Source organism: Electrophorus electricus, chromosome 9 (genome assembly GCF_013358815.1).
Source record: "Electrophorus electricus isolate fEleEle1 chromosome 9, fEleEle1.pri, whole genome shotgun sequence".
Lineage (NCBI taxonomy): Eukaryota > Metazoa > Chordata > Actinopteri > Gymnotiformes > Gymnotidae > Electrophorus > Electrophorus electricus.
The window spans coordinates 15,875,699-15,882,513 of record NC_049543.1 but is presented as its reverse complement, the minus strand read 5'-3'; the positions used below and the strand labels follow the sequence as shown (position 1 = coordinate 15,882,513).

General features: G+C 39.2%; 2 non-coding genes across 2 annotated transcripts; both read right to left on the bottom strand.

Annotated features, from left to right (window-relative positions):
* Positions 1-2,277: 2,277 nt before the first annotated feature.
* Positions 2,278-2,350, bottom strand: trnaa-ugc. The gene has a single exon. It is a non-coding gene; the product is annotated as a tRNA-Ala (tRNA).
* A 1,467-nt stretch (positions 2,351-3,817) lies between these two features.
* Positions 3,818-3,890, bottom strand: trnaa-cgc. Its single transcript has one exon. It is a non-coding gene; the product is annotated as a tRNA-Ala (tRNA).
* Positions 3,891-6,815: the final 2,925 nt, after the last annotated feature.

The following is a 6,815-nucleotide window of genomic DNA, read 5'->3' as shown; positions in this document are numbered from 1 at the left end:
TTATTGTAAATTGAGCTACATTCATTGGTAACGTTTTAATCGGAATCAGGCAAAGGCATTCTACTACGAGCTGAAATAGGTCACCTGGGAGAGCACTAGATTGAAGATCTATAGGTCCCTGGTTCACTCTCAGGTTTTGTTGTGTGTGCCAGACATAGCTCATCATCAGATAGTTCTCTTTTATAAGTATATTTAATAAACATTTACATTCCTTTTCTAAAAAAGGAATAAAACATTCCCGTCTTTATGCTATTGTTAGATGTAAAGGTGTAATCGCGCTGAAGACTTTGAGTTCAATGATCCTACTTAAACTTTTGTGGATCTTGCAATGTCTTATAATATGTCTCCTTGCTGCACAGAGAGGCTATTGAACAGTGGCTTCTGGACAAATGCTCTTACAATTTATTTCATTAGTTGACTGCTGGCCAAACACCTGGACAAGGGAAGGGTATGAGTCAGCTTGCATTTATGCTTGGTTCAAAAGTGTTGGTATCCTGGTTCACACACTCCATGTGTTCTCATGGAATGGGGCCTACCTCTGCTTCCTTTGGATCATGAACGGGCTTTATCCTACCAAATCAGATGATGCCAAATAAGTCATTTGCTAGTAAAGTTCTTGAAAATCACACCTTCGAAGAAGAATTCATAATGCCAAAAAGACTTACAAAATGCTGTTTTCTAAAGACACTGGCCAACATTGTTATAATAATTTTACTACTCTGCTGAAAAGATGCACTGGAGAATGTGGGCATCAATCCCACTACCTCTTGCATGCGAAACAAGCGCTCTACCACTTGAGCTAATTCCCCTTTTAGTAAGCTTTTTTTTTCCATTGGCTATCAAACCAAACCTAATGGCTCAAGACTGAATAGGACAGCCTACAAAATCCAGCAACATGTTCAAATGTTTTTGTATGCTGGCAACTCGAACATACTTGCTCTGGAAAGATGCAGAAATCTATTCTGCTCCCCTGTCATTTCAACCAAACATTCTACAATTTGAGAAATGTCACATCTGGCAGCCCTTGTCTCGGGATTTCTTTTTGTGATGAAATTGCCAATGCTATCAGAATACCTTTCCACAGCTTCGTGGACTTGCAACAGTGAAAATTTCCAGACCTTTTAAGCCAAATAGGTTATACACATTCAGGCGCCATACTAGCTTCCACATTACCTTAGCTAGCATGGGATGGTTAGCTCCACTCTCGGCATGAGGAAAAATGTGCTCAGTGTCTTTTTGCTTATAGTTGATGCTAAGAAAAAGATTGCAAAATCGTGAGGTATGGACCATGCGAAATGTTAAAAAGTGGGGGAAAATAAACTTCCCTAATCAATATCACTTGAGACTTGGTGCAGTGACTATAACTGGTAAGAATATAGTCCAGAGATGGTCAAGAAGTACTTTCTTGTCCTACCATTTTAGCACAAGTATTTAATGGAAGTGGAATTGCAACTCAAGGCATGACTGCGCCGTGAGATCCTGCCTGAGCGGTCCATGGATTTCACAGTGGTACAGTCATTATTTTCTGAGTACATACCATATTATTGTAAATTGAGTTACAACCATTGGTAACGTTTTAGTCGGAGCCAGGCAAAGGCATGCTGCTACTAGCTGAAATAGTTCACCTTAGAGAACATTAGACTGAAGATCTATAGGTCCCTGGTTCACTCTCGGGTTTTGTTGTGTGTGCCAGACATAGCTCATCATCACATAGTTCTCTTTTTTTAAGTATATTTAATAAACATTTACAATTATTTTCTAAAAAAAGAATAAAACATTCCCGTCTTTATGCTATTGTAGATTTAAAGGTGTAATCGTGCTGTAGACTTTGAGTTCAGTGATCCTACTTAAACTTTTGTGGATCTTGCAATGCCTTATAATATGTCTCCTTGCTGCACAGAGAGATTCTTGAACAGTGGCTTCTGCACAAATGCTTTTACAATTTATTTCATTAGTTGTCTGCTGGCCAAACACCTGGACAAGGGAAGGGTATGTGTCAGCTTGCAAGTATGCTTGGTGCAAAAATGTGGGTATCCTGGTTCACACACCCCATGTGTTTTCATGAAATGGGGTCTACCTCAGCTTCCTTTGGATCATGGACAGGCTTTGTACTACCAAATCAGATGATGCAAATAAGTCATTTGCTAAGTAAAATTCATGAAAATCACACAGTCGAAGAAGAAATCATAATGCTAAATAACTTTACAAATTACCATTTTCTAAAGAGAGTGACCAACTTTCTAATACTAAGTAGGCAACTCTGCTGGAAAGACAGACTGGAGAATGTGGGCATCGATCCCACTACCTCTCGCATGCAAAGCAAGCGCTCTACCACTTGAGCTAATTCCCCTTCGCATAAACTTTTCTTTCCATGGGCAATCAAACAAAAGCTTATGGCTCAAGACAGAATAGGACAGCCTGCAAAATCCAGCAACAGTTTCAAATGTTTTCTACTGCTGGCAACTCGAACATACTTGATCTGGAAAGATGCCGAAATCTATTCTGCTCCCCTGTCATTTCAACCAAACATTCCACAATTTGGGAAATATCACATCTGGCATCTCTTGTCTCGGGATTTCTTTTTGTGATGAAACTGCCACTGCTATCACAATACCTTTCCACAGCTTCGAGGACTTGCAACTGTGAAAATTTCCAGACCTTTTAAGTCAAATAGGTTATACACATTCAGGTTCCATACTAGCTTCCACATTACCTTAGCTAGCATGGGATGGTTAGCTCCACTCTCGGCATGAGGAAAAATGTGCTCAGTGTCTTTTTGCTTATAGTTGATGCTAAGAAAAAGATTGCAAAATCGTGAGGTATGGACCATGCGAAATGTTAAAAAGTGGGGGAAAATAAACTTCCCTAATCAATATCACTTGAGACTTGGTGCAGTGACTATAACTGGTAAGAATATAGTCCAGAGATGGTCAAGAAGTACTTTCTTGTCCTACCATTTTAGCACAAGTATTTAATGGAAGTGGAATTGCAACTCAAGGCATGACTGCGCCGTGAGATCCTGCCTGAGCGGTCCATGGATTTCACAGTGGTACAGTCATTATTTTCTGAGTGCATACCATATTATTGTAAATTGAGTTACAACCATTGGTAACATTTTAATCGGAATCAGGCAAAGGCATTCTACTACGAGCTGAAATAGGTCACCTGGGAGAGCACTAGATTGAAGATCTATAGGTCCCTGGTTCACTCTCAGGTTTTGTTGTGTGTGCCAGACATAGCTCATCATCAGATAGTTCTCTTTTATAAGTATATTTAATAAACATTTACATTCCTTTTCTAAAAAAGGAATAAAACATTCCCGTCTTTATGCTATTGTTAGATGTAAAGGTGTAATCGCGCTGAAGACTTTGAGTTCAATGATCCTACTTAAACTTTTGTGGATCTTGCAATGTCTTATAATATGTCTCCTTGCTGCACAGAGAGGCTATTGAACAGTGGCTTCTGGACAAATGCTCTTACAATTTATTTCATTAGTTGACTGCTGGCCAAACACCTGGACAAGGGAAGGGTATGAGTCAGCTTGCATTTATGCTTGGTTCAAAAGTGTTGGTATCCTGGTTCACACACTCCATGTGTTCTCATGGAATGGGGCCTACCTCTGCTTCCTTTGGATCATGAACGGGCTTTATCCTACCAAAACAGATGATCCAAATAAATCATTTGCTTAGTAAAGTTCTTGAAAATCACACCTTCGAAGAAGAATTCATAATGCCAAAAAGACTTACAAAATGCTGTTTTCTAAAGACACTGGCCAACATTGTTATAATAATTTTACTACTCTGCTGAAAAGATGCACTGGAGAATGTGGGCATCGATCCCACTACCTCTTGCATGCGAAACAAGCGCTCTACCACTTGAGCTAATTCCCCTTTTAGTAAGCTTTTTTTTTCCATTGGCTATCAAACCAAACCTAATGGCTCAAGACTGAATAGGACAGCCTACAAAATCTAGCAACATGTTCAAATGTTTTTGTATGCTGGCGACTCGAACATACTTGCTCTGGAAAGATGCAGAAATCTATTCTGCTCCCCTGTCATTTCAACCAAACATTCTACAATTTGAGAAATGTCACATCTGGCAGCCCTTGTCTCGGGATTTCTTTTTGTGATGAAATTGCCAATGCTATCAGAATACCTTTCCACAGCTTCGTGGACTTGCAACAGTGAAAATTTCCAGACATTTTAAGCCAAATAGGTTATATGCATTCAGGTACCATACTAGCTGTCACAGTAACTTAGCTAGGATGAGATGGTTAGCTACACTCTCGTCATGACGAAAAATGTGCTCAGTGTATTTTTGCTTATAGACGATGCTAAGAAACAGATTGCCAAATCGTGAGGTACAGACGATAAGAAATGTTAAAAATTGGGGGGAAATAATCTTCCCTAATCAGTATCACTTGAGACTTGGAGCAGTGACTATCACTGGTATAGTGATATATAGTCCAGAGACGGTCAAGAAGGACTTCCTTGTCGTACCATTTTAGCACAAGTATTTAATGGAAGTGAAAGTGCACCTCAAGGCATGACTGCGCCGTGAGATCCTGCCTGAGCACTCCATGGATTTCACAGTGGTACAGTCATTATTTTCTGAGTACATACCATATTATTGTAAATTGAGCTACATTCATTGGTAACGTTTTAATCGGAACCAGGCATAGGCATGCTACTACGAGCTGAAAGAGGTCACCTGGGAGAGCATTAGACTGAAGATCTATAAGTCGCTGGTTCACTCTCAGGTTTTGTTGTGTGTGCCAGACATAGCTCATCATCAGATAGTTCTCTTTTATAAGTATATTTAATAAACATTTACATTCCTTTTCTAAAAAAGGAATAAAACATTCCCGTCTTTACGCTATTGTTAGTTGTAAAGGTGTAATCGCGCCGAAGACTTTGAGTTCAATGATCCTACTTAAACTTTTGTGGATCTTGCAATGCCTTATAATATGTCTCCTTGCACAGAGAGGCTATTGAACAGTGGCTTCTGGACAGATGCTTTTACAATTTATTTCATTAGTTGTCTGTTGGCCAAACACCTGGACAAGGGAAGGGTATGTGTCAGCTTGCATGTATGCTTGGTTCAAAAGTGTTGGTATCCTGGTTCACACACTCCATGTGTTCTCATGGAATGGGCCCTACCTCTGCTTCCTTTGGATCATGTACGGGCTTTGTCCTACCAAAATAGATGATGCAAATAAATCATTAGCTTAGTAAAGTTCTTGAAAATCACACCTTCGAAGAAGAATTCATAATGCCAAAAAAACTTACAAAATGCTGTTTTCTAAAGACAGTGGCCAACATTGTTATAATAATTTTACTACTCTGCTGAAAAGATGCACTGGAGAATGTGGGCATCGATCCCACTACCTCTCTCATGCGAAGCAAGCGCCCTAATGCATAATGCTAAAAAATCTTCCAAAATGTTGCATTCCAAAGCCAGTGACCAACATTCATATACTAAATAAGAAAATCTGCTGAAAAATTACACTGGAGTTCATCTAGTCAGTCTTGAGCCATAAGCTTATCTTTGATTGCCCATCGAAAGATATGGTAAAGGGAAGTGTTAAAAATTGGTGCGAAATAATGTTTCCTAATCAGTATCTCTTGACACTTGGTGCAGTGACTATAACTGGTAAGAATGTAATCCAGAGACGGTCAAGAAGTACTTTCTTTTCATACCGTTTATGCACAATTATTTAATTGAAGTGAAAGTGCACCTCAAGGCATGACTGCGCTGTGAGATCCTGCCCGACCGCTCCATGGATTTCACAGCGGTACAGTGATTATTTTCTGAATACATACCATGTTATTGTAAATGAAGCTGCATTCATTGGTAACCTTTTAATCAGAACCAGGCAAAAGCATGCTGGTATTCACTGAAATTGTTCAGCTAGTAGAGCATTAGACTGAAGCTCTGAAGGTCTCTGGTTCAGTCTTGGGTTTTGGTGTCTGCGCTAGACAGAGCTCCTTATCAGATAGTTTTCTTTTTTAAGTATATTTCACAAAACTTTACATTCCTTTACTAAGAATGAGATGTTGCCATTTTTATGCTATTGTTATATGTCATGATGTAATGATAGACTTACACTAATGTGAAATTGCCTCTGATTTGATACTTTTCTCTGTGATCTCCAAAATTTGTAAACAAGCCAAAATCCATGGATAATATTGCTATTCGCGAAGTCAAGATTATAATCTCATTTTCCTGTTCTTGGATCATCTCTTAGCACACTGTGATTTTCAAGCAATGTTACAAGTGGCACAAGTTCAAAGACGTGCCTTTTTTTGCAATGTGCTGCTTGTTGGTTAGGGGTCATTCATGAGCCAAAAGCCAAATGGCTTATAGGGGGATCTAACCCATGACTTTGGTGTTGTTAGCACAATGCTCTGACAAACGGAGCTAACCTGTTTCTTAGGTGTTCTCTTTACAGCAGTGAAGGGCTCCTTTCCATGAAATTGTAGACTTAGCGTCAACAAGATTACGTGCACTTTTCGACTGAGCATAGGTGAAAGTTGACACATTTCATTCCCTCCTACAAATGGTTATTCTGCAGCCAACTATTGAGTTAAACTTGAAAACCAAATGTGCAGAAACTGTTAAAGAGCAATTCAGTGCGCTTGTACACAGTGAGGAAATGAACAATCAATTGCAATGTCCACTGAGCTTTATTGCTGTGAGTTACATAATGCAGTCTATTACACCATGAAATCTGCCATAACAGCAAAAATGTAATGTCTGATCCTGCGAGCCAAGGAATATAAAACTTTTAGGGACATATTTAAAATATCAGATTT